Source organism: Pristiophorus japonicus, chromosome X, assembly GCF_044704955.1.
Source record: "Pristiophorus japonicus isolate sPriJap1 chromosome X, sPriJap1.hap1, whole genome shotgun sequence".
Lineage (NCBI taxonomy): Eukaryota > Metazoa > Chordata > Chondrichthyes > Pristiophoridae > Pristiophorus > Pristiophorus japonicus.
Window position 1 is genome coordinate 30,147,606 of NC_092010.1, and position 19,140 is coordinate 30,166,745.

The 19,140-nt window shown below is 47.4% G+C and overlaps 1 protein-coding gene across 4 annotated transcripts in view; it reads left to right on the forward strand.

Moving 5' to 3' along the window:
- The first annotated feature begins 2,047 nt into the window (after positions 1-2,047).
- LOC139240845 (keratin, type II cytoskeletal 8-like) overlaps positions 2,048-19,140 on the forward strand; it is a 119,254-nt gene continuing 102,161 nt past the window's right edge. Inside the window, exons 1-2 of one of the 4 annotated variants that reach the window (XM_070869327.1) lie at positions 2,048-2,639; positions 4,009-4,095. The gene's annotated coding sequence lies outside the window, so the exon portion shown is untranslated. The remainder of the gene's footprint in view (positions 2,640-4,008; positions 4,096-19,140) is intronic. The other 3 variants (XM_070869328.1, XM_070869329.1, XM_070869330.1) reach the window with 3 other exon arrangements.

Sequence of the window (19,140 nt, forward strand, 5' to 3'; positions counted from 1 at the left end):
GGACTGCAGCGGTTCAAGGCGGCTCACCACCACCTTCTCAAGGGCCATTAGGGATGGGTAATAAATGCTGGCCTTGCCAGCGATGCCCACATCCCAGGAACTAATATATTTTAAAAATAGAGCAGTTAGGGCGAATGACCTCTCTCTGTGCTGTAGATTCTGTGGACTAGAAAGCAAATCTCTTTTACCACATCAGCAGAGCCACTCGGTGTGATGGAAATTTCCGTCACGGAAGTCACCAACTCTGTTCTTTTGTCAGGCAAAGCAAGCAGCATCGAAGTAGCTGCTTCATCTCTGAAAGCTCCCCACAATTGGAAAGACCCACTTTTAGTCTTGCCAATTGAAAGATTGCCCAAATCAATGTGTCAGCTGTGGCTCAGTGGGCAGCACACTTACCTCTGAGTCAGAAGGTTGTGGGTTCAAGTCCCACTCCAGGGACTTGAGCACATAAATCTAGGCTGACATTCCACTGCAGTGCTGAGGGAGTGCTGCACTGTCAGAGGTGCTGTCTTTTGGATGAGATGTTAAACCGAGGCCTGGTCTGCTCTCTCAGGTGGATGTAAAAGATCCCATGGTACTCCATCGAAGAAGAGCAGGGGAATTCTCCCTGGTGTCCTGGTTAATATTTATCCCTCAATCAACATAACAAAATAAAGATTATTATCTGGTCATTATCACATTGCTGTGTGTGGGAGCTTGCTGTGTACAATTTGGCTGCCACATTTCCTACATGACAACACTCCAAAAGTACTTCATTGGCTGTAAAGCGCTTTGAGACGTCCGGTGGCTGTGAAAGGTGCTATATAAATGCAAGTCTTTTTGTTTTTAAAGTAGCCATTGTGTGCACAGACCTTCCCCTAGGTTTACCACAGTGCTGTTGTCCCAGGCATTTAAAATTTACCATGGCTTTCACATCATCTGCAGTTTGACTGCAAAGAATTGTTGCTGATCTGACTTTTGTGAGGGCTACACTGCAGAATGGAGGACACACACCCCAGCTTCACTTCATGTACTAAAGATACACCGAATCCTGTTACTGTGATTGGCCAGTAGATCACGGCCAATCATACTGAATGGGTTAATTTGTTAACAGCAACTTGTATTTAAATAGCACCTTTAGGGTAGTCAAACTTCCCAAGGTGCTTCACAGGAACGTTATCAAACAAAATCTGACACTGAGCCACATAAGGAGATATTAGGGCAGGTGACCAAAAGCTTGGTCAAAGAGGTAGGGTTTAAGGAGCGTCTTAAAGGAGGAAAGAGAGGTAGAGAGGCAGAGAGGTTGAGGCAGGGTATTCCAGAAGGCAACAAAAGGCACAGCCAATGGTGGAGCGATTATAATCAGGGATGCTCAGGAGGGCAGAATTAGAGGAGCACAGACATCTTGGAGGGGGAGGAGGCGCTGGAGGAGATTACAGAGATAGGGAGGGGCGAGGCCGTGGAGGGATTTCAAAACCAGGATGAGAATTTTGAAATCGAGGCGTTGCTTAACTGGAAGCCAGTGTAGGTCAGCGAGCACAGGGGTGATGGGTGAATGGGACTGGGTGCGAGTTAGGACACGGGTTTTGGATGAGCTCAAGTTTACGGAGGATGCAAGGTGGGAGGCCGGCCAGGAGAGCGTTGGAATAGTCGAGTCTGGAAGTAACACAGGCGTGGATGAGGGTTTCAGCAGGAGATGGACAAGGAAACAAAGGACAAGGAGTTCTCCCGGTGTCCTGGACCAATCTGCAACCCTCAACCAACACCACCAAGAACAGATGAATTAGGCCTTCACCTTATTGCTATTTGTGGGATCTTGTGTGCAGAGTAGTTGCTATATTTCTCTACATTACAATCACTACACTTTAAAGTAATTGACTAAATGTGAAGTGGTTTGAGACGTTTCGGAGCGACACAATTCGGCAGTCGATCGCGTCCCTGGTGGCCCGGTGGCAGCCACCAAAGGGCCTGCAGGGTTCGCAGTGGCCCTCCCCTTTAATGGAAGGGGTGAGGTGTTGGAGCGCGTCAGTACCTGTGTAGCGCTGGCCTCCTCAGCGGGGGCGCTGGACTCAGCCCCGGGAGCACCCCTCCAAGGAGGCAGAGCGCCGGAGACAGCGCTTTGAGGGGTGCACGGCCCAATTCCACGTCGGGCCGGGCGCAGGACGTCCCGGCCCGGAAGGTTACCGCCCCCCGACGGGGCGAAGGGCAACTTCCAGCCCGATATCAATCCAAGTCTTTCTTTAAATGATCAACACTTCGAGGAGGTGCTGTTAATCCTGAACAAATATGTTGAAGCCTTATTTGCCAGAGCTATAAACGCTGGCTGTGAGCAACAACACAGCAACGGCACCGCTTCTACACTGACTGATTAAAAAATGAGGTTTGGAGAAAACTTCACAAAAGCTTGTGTTTGAGCAGGCTGAGTGTCTTCTGCAAAGCAAACCTAAGGAGGGCCATTGTGACTTTGGGTGAGAGTGGGAGCCCGTTATAAACATCTCTCCTGATGTCTATTTCCATTGACAGCAACTTGCATTTATCTAGCGCCTTTAGCGTAGTAAAACATCCCGAGGCGCTTCACCAGGAGCGATTATCAAACAAAATTGGACATCGAGCCACATAAGGAGATATTAGGACAGGTGGCCATAAGCTGACTGGGAGAGGTCAGCTAATCCGATATCGCGCGTTTTACACAATTGTCCAAAATCAAAATGACCCTCGATGGATGGTCAACCACACCTGGAGTATTGTGTACACTTTTGGTCTCCTTACCTAAGGAGCGGCATGAGTTCGGGGCCCAGAAGAGCCGAGGGCCCAGGGGCAGCACGGGCCCAGCCCACACTGCGATATGTGAACGCACTAGGTCCGTGCAGCAGAGCAGGTCTCCAGTCGTCCTGGTTAACCCTTGCCACTGCACCAAGACCTCGCTCTGTCAAGCCCGTGTGGTGGCTGGTGTGCAACGGCCACCCCACGTTAAAAAAATCCACGCACAGGCATCTTCCACCCTTCAGGATGTAGTTGGGGATCTGGAATATTAGGTCCTTCAGTGAAACACCTGTGAACTCATCCCTTTTTGGCGTGGAAGCAAGTCATCCTCATTTCGAGGGACTGCCTATGATGATGATGATGATGACCTAAGGAAGGATATACTTGCTATAGAGGGAGTGCAACAAAGGTTCACCAGACTGATTCCTGGGATGGGGGGATTGTCCTATGAGGAGAGATTGAGCAGCCTAGGCCTATATTCCCTAGAGTTTAGAAGAATGAGAGGTGATCTCATTGAAACATGCAAAATTCTTACAGGGCTTGACAGGGTAGATGCAGGGAGGATGTTTCCCCCGGGCTGAGGAGTCTAGAACCAGGGGTCACAGTCTCAGGATAAGGGGTCGGCCATTTAGGACTGAGATGAGGAGAAATTTCTTCACTCAGAGGGTGGTGAATCTTTGGAATTCTCTGCCCCAGAGGGCTGTGGAGGCTCAGTCGCTGAGTGTATTCAAGACAGAGATCGATAGATTTTTGAATATCAAGGGATATGGGGATAGTGCGGGAAAGTGGAGTTGAGGTAGAAGATCAGCCATGATCTTATTGAATGGTGGAGCAGGCTCGAGGGGCCGAATGGCCTACTCCTTCTATTTCTTATGTTCTTCACTGATTTTTTTCAATGGGCTAATCCCATCTGTTCTAGGAACTTTGCCGAGCTGAAAAATGGTGGCAGTGCCCCTTTAAGACTGAGCTGTATTAATCCTGTCATTTTGTTTTTATAAGTTGGGTGTGGGGGGGGGGGGAGGGGCGGGGGTAGGGGGGAGATGAAGTACCATATTGTACAGCTGAAAATTAAAACCTTATAAACAGGTATTTTGGAGGCAGCCTGGAATTTGAAAAATATATATTTCAGACGGTTGAAAAAGGTATAATATGATAGAGCATTGAAAAGGAAGGCTTTACATTTGGCCTCAAGAAAGATATTTTTGGCAGAAAAAGAAAACGATGTCAGTTGAAGCTGCTATTATATGTCTCTTGTGTTCCCAACAGAATGAAGACAGAAGCTTGGAAGCTGTGTACCTGAAGAATTACCATATATGGTATCAACGAAGCCAGGCCAACTCAAGCTGTCAAAAGGTACAACTTGCCTCCAGGGGAACTCAATGTCTTTGTTGGGTGTGGTGTGTAATGTGGGCGTGATTGCCTTCAGCCATACCTTGTCAGATCCAATTTCTCATGATCATTCTTATCTGCTTAACATTTTCTGAGCCGACAGCCTCTTTTGTTGTTGATAAAATGAACGGACATTTTTCTTCAATTTTTAATGCGCTTGGAAGGGGATTTGGGACTTTCCTTAGCAAGATAACCAGACCTGGTGGTTTCTCTTCCCTTTTATGAGTTGCTGCGGACACACGCGAGCTTTCTGTCGCCTGGCTGCTTCGACAGCATTAATGGAGGGTGTGGCCTCTCAGATAGCTATCCTGTCTCATATTTCAACATCTTTGTGCTGTTCAGAATGACGCCGATCCAAAGCTGTGACACACTGCTTACTTGAGTGGTGGTGTGAGTCGCAGGCCTAGGTCGAAGGTCACGCCTCTGCCACTGACCTCTGAAGGGTTCGGCGGGGTCCGCTTTGTGTGCAGACATTTCAACATTCCTTCAGCATTCTATTTGCTCGCGCTTTCCACAGTTTCAAGTGCTGGAGAAGCAACAATTGCGAACTGTTCCTCTTCCTTGAACTGTGCATTGCGCTGTGCTGAAGGAACTGGCTGACAGGCGACAGGGTAATGCAAGGCATTGCTGAACCCGAGCTGGAGCCTCTGTTAGTTGTACCCACCCCCAGGGGCGGATTAACCGTTGGGTGGATGGGGCTGCGCAGCCCCAGGCCCACCAAAGAACATAGGCCCACCAAATAAATGTAGGACAAAAAATATAAGGCCTCCCAAATAGAATAGACAACAAGAGAGGAAACATAAGACCGAGGAAAATAGATTGACTTGTTTATACCCTATATACAGAAGTACTGATATACACTAATATATCGATATACAGAACAGAATATGTACGTGCCTGTTTTATTTCACGTTATTGAGAGAAATTTGCATATATGTATAGGAATCTGGTATTGCAATGTTACCAGCACCAGAATGTATACCTACTTGATACAGAATGTATGCTTTCAGTGTTGAATATGCTGGCCTCTGTTTTCATGCTCAGAACCAGAATCATACACACAATATGATGAACATAACTATTGGCCTATTTGGGATCAGTTTGCCCCAGGCCCATCAGGCCCTAAATCCGGCCTTGCCTTCTTTCATTTGGGACGCGGGATGCACCATTTTGGGTGACCTGCCATGACCAAAGTGTGTACGTGTCCTTAAAGGCAAAGGAAGACAAAAATAATCAGTGGCGAAAATCAAAGCGTGGCCTAAAATTAGCACGACATTTCTCAACTCAGATTATTTCTCGGATTTAAGCAAGGATCAGGAGTTGTATATCCAGTTTCCCACAGCGAATCAGACCACTGCAATAACCCCGTGTGGTATCACCCAAAACAATCTCTTTGGGAAGTGTAGGCTACGGCAAATAACCCATGGAGCTGGGGACCACGGCACTGGTTTCCGATATCTTTAGCTGGGTAAAGCACATGGCATTGGCAGAATTTCTAAAGCAAGTCCAGCAGATGGCCATGCAATGGGGGGGGGTAGGCGAGGGGAGGGGCGGGAGGGGCGAGGGGGGGGGCGGGGGATGTGCTCCCACTCAAGCTGAGATGCTCATTTGTGATCACCAATGAACAAAGTGCACAAATGTACAGATCTTGTTTCCAAATGAACCTCACCATTCCCTCAACCAATTCCTCCTAAAAAACAGGTGTAAGATTTTGCTGACACAAAATGGCCACTGAACTTGACTGCATACAACAGACTTCAGTATGTCATTCATTGTGCAAGTTGCGTCGAGACATTTCAACGCCAAAAGTGCCATCAATATGCAAATATTATTTATTACATCATTGTTGTTCTGCCTCACTGAAATTATCCACAATCTTACTTGTTTTTACATTTTGTAATGTTTAGCTTTGCATTTGGCCCGTTGCATTTTCTTTCTGCAAATAACAAAAGGCTACAAAAATAAGCAATTTCTCTCTGAAAAATATCTCTCAAATTATGGGGAAGAGCCACGTTTGCACCAAACAGCTCAGAAAGACTGCGCGGAGCAAGGATAGAGGCTCAGGCTGATTTACCGGCTCCCCTTAAGCCAGCTGAAGTTTCGTTTGGGAACTTGCCAACAGTGAGTTTATAGTGCATGCAGCTGGCAGATCAGAACCTGTCTTCCATGGTTCAGACCTGCAGGGGAAAGAGGAAAGGAGTGTTGAACAATACAGTATCAGACCGCCCACGTGAATCTATACTGATCCACTTCAAAAGGTGTTCTCAAAGGTGATAATTAAAGGTACCAACAAGAAATGGATATTAACAGTGGTGCCTACCACCAGTCCAGAAGAAAGAAAGACTTGCATTTCTATCGCGCCTTTCATCACCGCCGGACATCCCAAAGCGCTCTACAGCCAATGCAGAACTTTTTGAAACGTAGTCACTGTTGTAATGTAAGAAACATGGCAGCCAGTTTGCGCACAGCAAGCTCCCAGAAACAGCAATGTGATAATGACCAGATAATCTGTTTTAGTGATGTTGATTGAGGGATAAATATTGGCCAGGACACCGGGGATAACTCCCTTGCTCCTCTTCCAAATAGTGCCATGGGATCCTTTACGTCCGCCTGAGAGAGCAGCCGGGGCCTCGGTTTAATGCCTCATCCGAAAGATGGTACCTCCGACAGTGTAGCATTCCCTCAGCCCTGACGACTATGTGTGCGGGAAGTGTATCCGCCTCCAGCTCCTGACGGTCTGCGTTGCGGAATTGGAGCTGAGCGTGGATTTACTCTGGAGCATCCACGATGCTGAGAATGACATGAGTAGCACGTGTAGCGAGTTGGTCTTACCGCAGATGAAGGGTCCACAGCCAGTTAGGGAATGGAAGACCAGCAGGAAGAGCAGTGCAAGGAAGGTAGTGCAGGGGTCCCCTGCGGTCATCCCCCTGCAAAACAGAGATACCGCTTTGAATACTGTTGAGGGAGATGACTCATCAGGGGAGGGCAGCAGCAGCCAAGTTCATGGCACCGTGGCTGGCTCTGCTGCACAGGAGGGCAGGAAAAAGAGTGGGAGAGCGATAGTGATAGGGGATTCAATTGTAAGGCGAATAGATAGGCGTTTCTGCGGCCGCAACCGAGACTCCAGGATGGTATGTTGCCTCCCTGGTGCAAGGGTCAAGGATGTCTCGGAGCAGGTGCAGGACATTCTGAAAAGGGAGGGTGAACAGCCAGTTGTCGTGGTGCACATTGGTACCAACGATATAGGGAAAAAAAGGGATGAGGTCCTACGAGACGAATTTAAGGAGCTAAGAGCTAAATTAAAACGTAGGACCTCAAAAGTAGTAATCTCGGGATTGCTACCAGTGCCACGTGCTAGTCAGAGTAGCAATCGCAGGATAGCTCAGATGAATACATGGCTTGAGCAGTGGTGCAGCAGGGAGGGATTCAAATTCCTGGGGCATTGGAACCGGTTCTGGGGGAGGTGGGACCAGTATAAACCGGATGGTCTGCACCTGGACAGGACCGGAACCAATGTCCTAGGGGGAGTGTTTGCTAGTGCTGTTGGGGAGGAGTTAAACTAATATGGCAAGGGGATGGGAACCAATGCAGGGAGGCAGAGGGAAACAAAATGGAGACAAAAGCAAAAGACAGAAAGGAGATGAGTAAAAGTGGAGGGCAGAGAAACCCAAGGCAAAAAACAAAAAAGGCCACTGTACAGCAAAATTCTAAAGGGTCAAAGTGTAATAAAAAGGCAAGCATGAAAGCTCAGTGCCTCAATGCGAGGAGTATTCGGAACCCAGGAGAGGATTCTGAGCTAGTTAGAGTGGGTGAGAGCTCAGATGAACAGGACCCCAAGAAAGAATGCAAAAGGCAGGAGGCAACAGAGCAGAGTAGCACTGGGGTAAGTGTAAACCACAAGGTGATAGGAAGGGACAAGGTGTATGAATATAAAGGGGGTACAGGAGGGGTCAAAACTAAAAATCATGGTTTAAAAACTAGTATTAAAACACTCTACCTAAACGCACGCAGCATTCGAAATAAAGTAAATGAGTTGACGGCACAAATCATTACAAATGGGTATGATTTGGTGGCCATTACAGAAACGTGGTTGCAGGGTGGCCAAGACTGGGAGTTAAACATACAGGGATATCTGACAATTCGGAAAGATAGACAAGAAGGGAAAGGAGGTGGGGTAGCTCTGTTAATAAAGGATGATATCAGGGCAGTTGTGAGAGACGATATTGGCTCTAATGAACAAAATGTTGAATCATTGTGGGTGGAGATTAGAGATAGTAAGGGGAAAAAGTCACTGGTGGGCGTAGTTTATAGGCCCCCAAATAGTAACTTCACGGTGGGGCGGGCAATAATCAAGGGAATAATGGAGGCATGTGAAAAAGGAACGGCAGTAATCATGGGGGATTTTAACCTACATATCGATTGGCCAAATCAAATCGCACGGGGTAGCCTTGAGGAGGAATTCATAGAATGCATACGGGATTGTTTCTTAGAACAGTGTGTTACAGAACCTACAAGGGAGCAAGCTATCTTAGATCTGGTCCTGTGTAATGAGACAGGAATAATAAACGATCTCCCAGTAAAAGATCCTCTCGGAATGAGTGATCACAGTATGGATGAATTTGTAATACAGATTGAGGGTGAGGAAGTAGTGTCTCAAACGAGCGTACTATGCTTAAACAAAGGGGACTACAGTGGGATGAGGGCAGAGTTGGCTAAAGTAGACTGGAAACACAGACTAAACGGTGGCACAATTGAGGAACAGTGGAGGACTTTTAAGGAGCTCTTTCATAGTGCTCAACAAAAATATATTCCAGTGAAAAAGAAGGGCGGTAAGAGAAGGGATAACTAGCTGTGGATAACCAAGGAAATAAAGGAGAGTATCAAATTAAAAACCAATGCGTATAAGGTGGCCAAGGTTAGTGGGAAACTAGAAGATTGGGAAAATTTTAAACGACAGCAAAGAATGACTAAGAAAGCAATGAAGAAAGGAAAGATAGATTACGAAAGTAAACTTGTGCAAAACATAAAAACAGATAGTAAAAGCTTTTAGCGATATATAAAACGGAAAAGAGTGACTAAAGTAAATGTTGGTCCCTTAGAAGATGAGTAGGGGGATTTAATGGGAAATGTGGAAATGGCTGAGACCTTAAACAATTATTTTGCTTCGGTCTTCACAGTGGAAGACACAAAAACCATGCCAAAAATTGCTGGTCACGGGAATGTGGGAAGGGAGGACCTTGAGATAATCACTATCACTAGGGGGGTAGTGCTGGACAGGCTAATGGGACTCAAGGTAGACAAGTCCCCTGGTCCTGATGAAATGCATCCCAGGGTATTAAAAGAGATGGCGGAAGTTATAACAGATGCATTTGTTATAATCTACCAAAATTCTCTGGACTCTGGAGAGGTACCAGTGAATTGGAAAGCAGCTAATGTAATGGCTCTGTTTAAAAAAGGGGGCAGACAAAAGGCAGGTAACTATAGGCCGGTTAGTTTAACATCTGTAGTGTGGAAAATGCTTGAAGCTATCATTACGGAAGAAATAGCAGGACATCGAGATAGGAATAGTGCAATCAAGCAGACGCAACATGGATTCATGAAGGGGAAATCATGTTTAACTAACTTACTGGAATTCTTTGAGGATATAACGAGCATGGTGGATAGAGGTGTACCGATGGATGTGGTGTATTTAGATTTTCGAAAGGCATTCGATAAGGTGCCACACAAAAGGTTACTGCAGAAGATAAAGGTACGCGGAGTCAGAGGAAATGTATTAGCATGGATAGAGAATTGGCTGGCTAACAGAAAGCAGAGAGTCGGGATAAATGGGTCCTTTTCGGGTTGGAAATCGGTGGTTAGTGGTGTGCCACAGGGATCGGTGCTGGGACCACAACTGTTTACAATATACATAGATGACCTGGAAGAGGGGACAGAGTGTAGTGTAACAAAATTTGCAGATGACACAAAGATTAGTGGGAAAGCGGGTTGTGTAGAGGACACAGAGAGGCTGCAAAGTGATTTGGATAGGTTAAGTGAATGGGCTAAGGTTTGGCAGATGGAATACAATGTCGGAAAATGTGAGGTCATCCACCTTGGAAAAAAAAACAGTAAAAGGGAATATTATTTCAATGGGGAGAAATTACAACATGCTGCGGTGCAGAGGGACCTGGGGGTCCTTGTGCATGAATCCCAAAAAGTTAGTTTGCAGGTGCAGCAGGTAATCAGGAAGGCGAATGGAATGTTGGCCTTCATTGCGAGAGGGATGGAGTACAAAAGCAGGGAGGTCCTGCTGCAACTGTATAGGGTATTGGTGAGGCCGCACCTGGAGTACTGCGTGCAGTTTTGGTCACCTTACTTAAGGAAGGATATACTAGCTTTGGAGGGGGTACAGAGACGATTCACTAGGCTGATTCCGGAGATGAGGGGGTTACCTTATGATGATAGATTGAGTAGACTGGGTCTTTACTTGTTGGAGTTCAGAAGGATGAGGGGTGATCTTATAGAAACATTTAAAATAATGAAAGGGATAGACAAGATAGAGGCAGAGAGGTTGTTTCCACTGGTCGGGGAGACTAGAACTAGGGGCACAGCCTCAAAATACGGGGGAGCCAATTTAAAACCGAGTTGAGAAGGAATTTCTTCTCCCAGAGGGTTGTGAATCTGTGGAATTCTCTGCCCAAGGAAGCAGTTGAGGCTAGCTCATTGAATGTATTCAAGTCACAGATAGATAGATTTTTAACCAATAAGGAAATTAATGGTTACGGGGTACGGGCGGGTAAGTGGAGCTGAGTCCACGGCCAGATCAGCCATGATCTTGTTGAATGGCGGAGCAGGCTCGAGGGGCTAGATGGCCTACTCCTGTTCCTAATTCTTATGTAGCCCTGCACTGGAGTGTCAGCCTAGATTTATGTGCTCAAGTCTCTGGAGTGGGACTTGAACCCACAACCTCAGAGACAAGTGTGCTACCCACTGAAATACTTGAACAGTTGGGCTGCAATGTGTTGAGGGTAATGAGGTTTGTAGAACAATAAAAATAAAAGCGTCCTGAAGTGCTTTCCTCAGGGAGCGGTGATGTTGGGCAGGAGATGGAGACGGTTGCTGGGGAGTGCAAGCTGAACACAGCTCACTAAAGAACTATTGCACGTTCTCCAGGTCGAGAAACGCTCCTGAAGAGTGCAACGCACCTTCTTGATATAGATGAGGAATGGGTAGGGTTGTCAGCCGTCCTGGAATCTCCTGGACACTTGTGCCCAAACCCGGGAGAAACATCATAGGGATATTGAAGAGAAATTGTTAATTTTTTCATTTTATTTGAATACTTTTGTTTATTCAAATATTGGAGATGGGGGAAGAAAGGCTATTTGACCAGGTGGAGTAGTTGGAGGCGGGGGTCATGTCATGAAACCTCTAGGAATGGACGAACCAGAGTTGGCAACCCTGGAGTAGAATGGTTACAGCACAGGAGGCCATTCGGCCCATCGAGCCCGTGCCAGCTCTCTGCAAGATCACTTCAGCCAGTCCCACTACCCCGCCCTTTCCCCGCAGCCCTGCAGATTTTTTTCCTTCAGGTACTTATCCAAGTCCCTTTTGAAAGCCACAATTGAGTCTGCCTCCACCACCCTCTCAGGCCGTGCATTCCAGATCATAACCACTCGCTGCGTAAAATAGATTTTCCTCATGTCATCTTTGGGTCTTCTGCCAATCACCTTAAACCTGTGTCCTCTGGTTCTTGACCCTTCCACCAATGGGAACAGTTTCTCTCTCTCTACTCTGTCCAAACCCCTCATGACTTTGAACACCTCTATCAATTCTCCTCTCAACCTTCTCTGCTCTAAGGAGAACAACCCCAGCTTCTCCAGTCCATCCACGTAACTGAAATCCCTCATCCCTGGAACCATTCTCGTAAATCTTTTCTGTCCTCTCTCTAAGGCCTTCACATCCTTCCTAAAGTGCGGTGCTCCACATGAGCCTCCTCCCACCCTACTGCATCTCGCCCTATCAACATAAGAACATAAGAAATAGGAGCAGGAGTAGGCCATTTGGCCCCTCGCGACTGCTCCGCCATTCAATAAGATCATGGCTGATCTGATCCTAGCCTCAACTCCACTTCCCTGCCCGCTCCCCTTAACCCTTTATTCCCTTGTCGTTCAAAAATCTATCTATATCCATCTTGAATATACTCAATGACCCAGCCTCCACAGCTCTCTGGGGCAGAGAATTCCACAGATTTGCAACCCTCTGAGAGAAGAAATTCCTCCTCATCTCAGTTTTAAGTGGGCGGCCCCTTATTCTGAAACTATGCCCCCTCGTTCTAGGTTCCCCCACGAGGGGAAACATCCTCTCTGCATTTACCCTGTCAAGCCCCCTCAGAATCTTATACATTTCAATAAGATCACCTCTCAGTCTTCTAAACTCCAATGAGTATAGGCCCAACCTGCTCAAACTATCAACATACTCTTCAATTCTTTTGTCCCACATATGCTTCCCCCTAAATGCATCTTTGCTCTTCGCCTCAACTACTCCTTGTGGTAACGAGTCCCACATTCTCACCACTCTCGGTGATTGGGTGTGGACAAAATAATTGATCCTGAATCCAAATGCAATGGATGCGGCTTATTTATCAACGCACGTTGATGTGGTGTCAACAGACACTAGCCCACACGCAGTCTACAATAAATCAATTTGTTAACTGTCTGCTAAATGGTTTCTTCAACCTGTGTGGCAATGAAATGACAGCCACACGAGAGGTGTCCAAACTAAGTTATGCAACTCTCAGATTTGAAAATAGAATGAATTATCAAAGATCAGATCGCATTGGATAGACAAGAAATGATTACCAGGAACATCAAATAAACATTCCAAAAGGAAATTGCAGCACAGATTCTTCATTAGCATTTGTAAATTATTGCAACCACATTTCAGTGGTCACACTGCCAACATTTTCATGCGCTCTGGGAACAGCTATCAAAAACCATTCAATATTTAGGTCTCCATCAGACTTAACATGGGGCCCACAGAGTGGTGAGAATGTGGAACTCGCTACCACAGGGAGGGGTTGAGGCGATTAGCAATAGATACATTTAAGGGGAGGCTAGATAAACAAGTGAGGGAGAAAGGAATAGAAGGATATGTTGATGGGGTGAGATGAAGAGGGGTGGGAGGAGGCTTGTGTGAAGCATAAACCCCGGCACAGACCAGTTGGGCCGAATGGCCTGTTTCTGTGCTGTAAATACCATGTAATAATTGAAGAGATACTTTTGAAGGGAAAGAGTGAGGTACCAAGGCAGTGAGGGGCAACTTTCTCCTCCAATGCATATAATGAGATTAATCTGAGCTGGAATGTCAACCCTCCTAATCTCAATCTCAAGGTGCTGATCACTTTTATACATTTGATGACAGGTTGTGGATTTTTTGGGGGGGATAAGATTATATGTAATTGAGACATTGCTCCATTGCGAGGATTATTATGCAAATCTAAGTTGTTCACCCAGTGACAGACCCTTCCTGTGTTTACTGCCCACATCTGAACTGTAGAATTGTGATTCTTGTAACGACGTGTTTGAAGATTTCTGAATGCTGTAACTTGGTCACCGCTGCATTATACAAGGCTCTGCTTCACGTTATTGCTATTTTGAGTGTGCTACATTTAATTGAGAAGCAGTACAAATGTATAATTAACCTGCGTTTTAATGGATGGTTTGGATGAATCTTTAATTACTCAGAAGAAGGGAAAGCAAGCCTTGCATTTCTGTAGCGCCTTTCACGACCACTGGACGTCTCAATGCGCTTTACAGTCAATGAAGTAGTATTTGAAGTGCAGTCACGGTTGTAATGTGATATCATTTTTTAAGGCTTCTTTTTAATGAATTCAGCAAAGCTTATGTGTTTCCTTGGCTGACAATATAATTACACGTTACATAACAGTATGCTTGCAGTTGCACAATAGCTGCATCTATTTTGGATCTTCCATAGGTTTGACACAGTCCGGGTTTTTATTTTTCCTTGATACAGCAGGGCTTGGAACAAGCAAAGAGGTTGGGTCGGGGACTTGTTAAGCACTGGGCGGCTTCGTTTCCTCAACCTGATCTGTGCCACATTGCACAACGCCTTTTTGCCAAACGCATTTCAAGTCCGATCCCACATTTGTTTGTCAGGGCAGGCACTGGGCGAGTTGGGACAATGGGTGGCGCTGTGTGCTGCTGATAATGTTCAAGAGGCAAATGTCTCTCATTCGGCCGGGTTCGGTCACGATCTCCACAGCCAGGAAGCTGGATAGCTGGGGGTGGGTGGGGGCAGCGCGGCCGCAGCAGTATAGTTTCCGCGGCAGTGTTTCAACTTTTTGAGGGATGTTGACGAACTTCCATGCTCAACGTGGCGTGGGATCCCAGTGCCTTTGAGCACCGTGGTAAAATTCACCGCGACTGAACGGGTTGGAGCTGGCCTGCAAAGTAGCGCCGATTCTCCGACCCGTACTCCCTTTGGAACACGGCTCCCCGCTGGGAGGGCAGGAGCGGCGAACTTCCCCTTTTGTGCCAGCATCAAGGATGGCAAATGGAGGTCCAGAATAAAGTTGCCTCTGCTCCACCCCAGCCACCTGTCTTAACGGCAACTTCAAGAGAGCAGCAGTCGGTATTTGCTCAACTTAAATAACTGCCGTCTTTGTGACCTCTCTGAGTGAGACTGTCAAGGTGCGGTGTACTGTGGCTAGTTGTCCTACTGTGGGTTCACGTCCGCTAGGAACTGGGTTGAGCCCAGTTGACAAACCTACATGGCAGAACATAGGCACCCTCCAGTATTGACAGAGAATTGAATTTCTTTACCCAGAGAGTGGTTAGAATGTGGAATGCGCTCCCACAGGGAGTGGTTGAGGCGAATAGCATCAATGACTTTAAGGGGAAGCTAGACAAACACAGGAGGGAGAAAGGAATAAGAAAGAAGGACTTGCATTTATATAGTGCCTTTCATGACCTCCGTCCGTCCCAAAGCGCTTTACAGCCAATGAAGTACTTTTAGAGTGTAGTCACTGTTGCAATGTAGGAAACACGGCAGCCAATTTGCGCACAGCAAGCTCACATACACAGCAATGTGATAATGACCAGATCATCTGTTTTTGTTATGTTGATAGAGGGATAAACATTGGCCCCAGGACACCGGGGCGAACTCTCCTGCTCTTCTTCGCAATAGTGCCATGGAATCTTTTACATCCACCTGAGAGAGCAGACGTGGCCTCGGTTTAACGTCTCATCTGAAAGACGGCACCTCCGACAGTGCAGCACTCCCTCAGCACTGCACTGGAGTGTCGGCCTAGATTTATGTGCTTGGAATAGAAGGATATGTTGATGCGGTGAGATGAAGTAGGGTGGGAGGAGGCTCGTGTGGAGTATAAACACCGGTATGGACCTGTTGGGCCGAATGACCTGTTTCTGTGCTGTCCATTCTATGTAATTCTATGCAATGTCAACATGGTGTAAAGCATACCAAGCCCAGTGAAGAAGGAGTGAGCCTTTTTCACTGCATTATGTCCTACGCTGCTCTTTCAGGGACTATCTTTTGACTTTTTCTGCTAAAGGCAGACCAAATTACGCTGGCCTGCTCTCTTTTTTACTGTTCCGCATTAGTTTGATCAAGGTGACTTCGTACTGTCGCTTTTCCTGAATCAAAAAGAACAGTGAATGTATTTGTTACGTATTAATGCTTGGGGGTCACCAGACACCAGAGGGCGCTGCAGTCGGAGGTCATCGGGCTGTACGCATGGTCGAGGAGGCGGGAGCTCGGAGCAGCGCGAGTCCGGGGTCGGCGAGAGGCCTATAAAGGCCAGCGGGAGCTCGGAGCAGTCAGTCGAGGAGGCGGGAGCTCGGAGCAGCGCGAGTCCGGGGTCGGCGAGAGGCCTATAAAGGCCAGCGGGAGCTCGGAGCAGTGAGTCGAGGAGGCGGGAGCTCGGAGCAGCGCGAGTCCGGGGTCGGCGAGAGGCCTATAAAGGCCAGCGGGAGCTCGGAGCAGTCAGTCGAGGAGGCGGGAGCTCGGAGCAGCGCGAGTCCGGGGTCGGCGAGAGGCCTATAAAGGCCAGCGGGAGCTCGGAGCAGTCAGTCGAGGAGGCGGGAGCTCGGAGCAGCGCGAGTCCGGGGTCGGCGAGAGGCCTATAAAGGCCAGCGGGAGCTCGGAGCAGTCAGTCGAGGAGGCGGGAGCTCGGAGCAGCGCGAGTCCGGGGTCGGCGAGAGGCCTATAAAGGCCAGCGGGAGCTCGGAGCAGTCAGTCGAGGAGGCGGGAGCTCGGAGCAGCGCGAGTCCGGGGTCGGCGAGAGGCGTACCGGTGCAGCTACAGGGAGAAGGCAAAAAAACAAAGGTGACGTCACAGCCTAGGGGGTAAGTGATTGGCTGGTGATTGGTGAGTAGTTTTTCTTTTTCTTCTTATATTGGTCAGTAACTTTTAACATTGTTATTACCAGTTTAAGTGTATCTAAGGGTTAAGACATGGCAGGAGAGCTCGGTCGGGTGTTATGCTCCTCCTGTACCATGTGGGAACTCAGGGACACTTCCGGTGTCCCTGACGACTATGTGTGCGGGAAGTGTATCCGCCTCCAGCTCCTGACGGTCCGCGTTACGGAATTGGAGCTGAGGGTGGATTCACTCTGGAGCATCCACGATGCTGAGAATGACGTGAGTATCACGTGTAGTGAGTTGGTCTTACCGCAGGGAAAGGGTCCACAGCCAGATAGGGAATGGAAGACCAGCAGGAAGAGTAGAGCAAGGAAGGTAGTGCAGGGGTCCCCTGCGGTCATCCCCCTGCAAAACAGATACACCGCTTTGGGTACTGTTGAGGGGAATGACTCATCAGGGGAGGGCAGCAGCAGCCAAGTTCATGGCACCGTGGCTGGCTCTGCTGCACAGGAGGGCAAGAAAAAGAGTGGGAGAGCGATAGTGATAGGGGATTCAATTGTGAGGGGAATAGATAGGCGTTTCTGCGGCCGCAACCGAGACTCCAGGATGGTATGTTGCCTCCCTGGTGCAAGGGTCAAGGATGTCTCGGAGCGGGTGCAGGACATTCTGAAATGGGAGGGAGAACAGCCAGTTGTCGTGGTGCACATTGGTACCAACGACATAGGCAAAAAAAGGGATGAGGTCCTACGAAACGAATTTAAGGAGCTAGGAGCTAAATTAAAAAGTAGGACCTCAAAAGTAGTAATCTCGGGATTGCTACCAGTGCCACGTGATAGTCAGAGTAGGAATCGCAGGATAGCGCAGATGAATACGTGGCTTGAGCAGTGGTGCAGCAGGGAGGGATTCAAATTCCTGGGGCATTGGGACCGGTTCTGGGGGAGGTGGGACCAGTACAAACCGGACGGTCTGCACCTGGGCAGGACTGGAACCAATGTCCTCGGGGGAGTGTTTGCTAGTGCTGTTGGGGAGGATTTAAACTAATATGGCAGGGGGATGGGAACCAATGCAGGGAGACAGAGGGAAACAAAAAGGAGCCAAAAGCAAAAGACAGAAAGGAGATGAGGAAAAGTGTAGGGCAGAGAAACCCAAGGCAAAGAACAAAAAGGGCCACTGTACAGCAAAATTCTAAAAGGACAAAGGGTGTTAATAAAACAAGCCTGAAGGCTTTGTGTCTTAATGCAAGGAGTATCCGCAATAAGGTGGATGAATTAATTGTGCAAATAGATGTTAACAAATATGATGTGATTGGGATTACGGAGACGTGGCTCCAGGATGATCAGGGCTGGGAACTCAACATTCAGGGGTATTCAACATTCAGGAAGGATAGAATAAAAGGAAAAGGAGGTGGGGTAGCATTGCTGGTTAAAGAGGAGATTAATGCAATAGTTAGGAAAGACATTAGCTTGGATGATGTGGAATCTATATGGGTAGAGCTGCAGAACACCAAAGGGCAAAAAACGTTAGTAGGAGTTGTGTACAGACCTCCAAACAGTAATAGGGATGTTGGGGAGGGCATCAAACAGGAAATTAGGGGTGCATGCAATAAAGGTGTAGCAGTTATAATGGGTGACTTTAATATGCACATAGATTGGGCTAGCCAAACTGGAAGCAATACGGTGGAGGAGGATTTCCTGGAGTGCATAAGGGATGGTTTTCTAGACCAATATGTTGAGGAACCAACTAGGGGGGAGGCCATCTTAGACTGGGTGTTGTGTAATGAGAGAGGATTAATTAGCAATCTCATTGTGCGAGGCCCCTTGGGGAAGAGTGACCATAATATGGTGGAATTCTGCATTAGGATGGAGAATGAAACAGTAAATTCAGAGACCATGGTCCAAAACTTAAAGAAGGGTAACTTTGAAGGTATGAGGCGAGAATTGGCTAGGATAGATTGGCGAATGATACTTAGGGGGTTGACTGTGGATGGGCAATGGCAGACATTTAGAGACCGCATGGATGAAGTACAACAATTGTACATTCCTGTCTGGCGTAAAAATAAAAAGGGGAAGGTGGCTCAACCGTGGCTATCTAGGGAAATCAGGGATAGTATTAAAGCCAAGGAAGTGGCATACAAATTGGCCAGAAATAGCAGCGAACCTGGGGACTGGGAGAAATTTAGAACTCAGCAGAGGAGGACAAAGGGTTTGATTAGGACAGGGAAAATGGAGTACGAGAAGAAGCTTGCAGGGAACATTAAGGCGGATTGCAAAAGTTTCTATAGGTATGTAAAGAGAAAAAGGTTGGTGAAGACAAACGTAGGTCCCCTGCAGTCAGAATCAGGGGAAGTCATAACGGGGAACAAAGAAATGGCGGATCAATTGAACAAGTACTTTGGTTCGGTATTCACTAAGGAGGATACAAACAACCTTCCGGATATAAAAGGGGTCAGAGGGTCTAGTAAGGAAGAGGAACTGAGGGAAATCTTTATTAGTCGGGAAATTGTGTTGGGGAAATTGATGGGATTGAAGGCAGATAAATCCCCAGGGCCTGATGGCCTGCATCCTAGAGTACTTAAGGAGGTGGCCTTGGAAATAGCGGATGCATTGACAGTCATTTTCCAACATTCCATTGA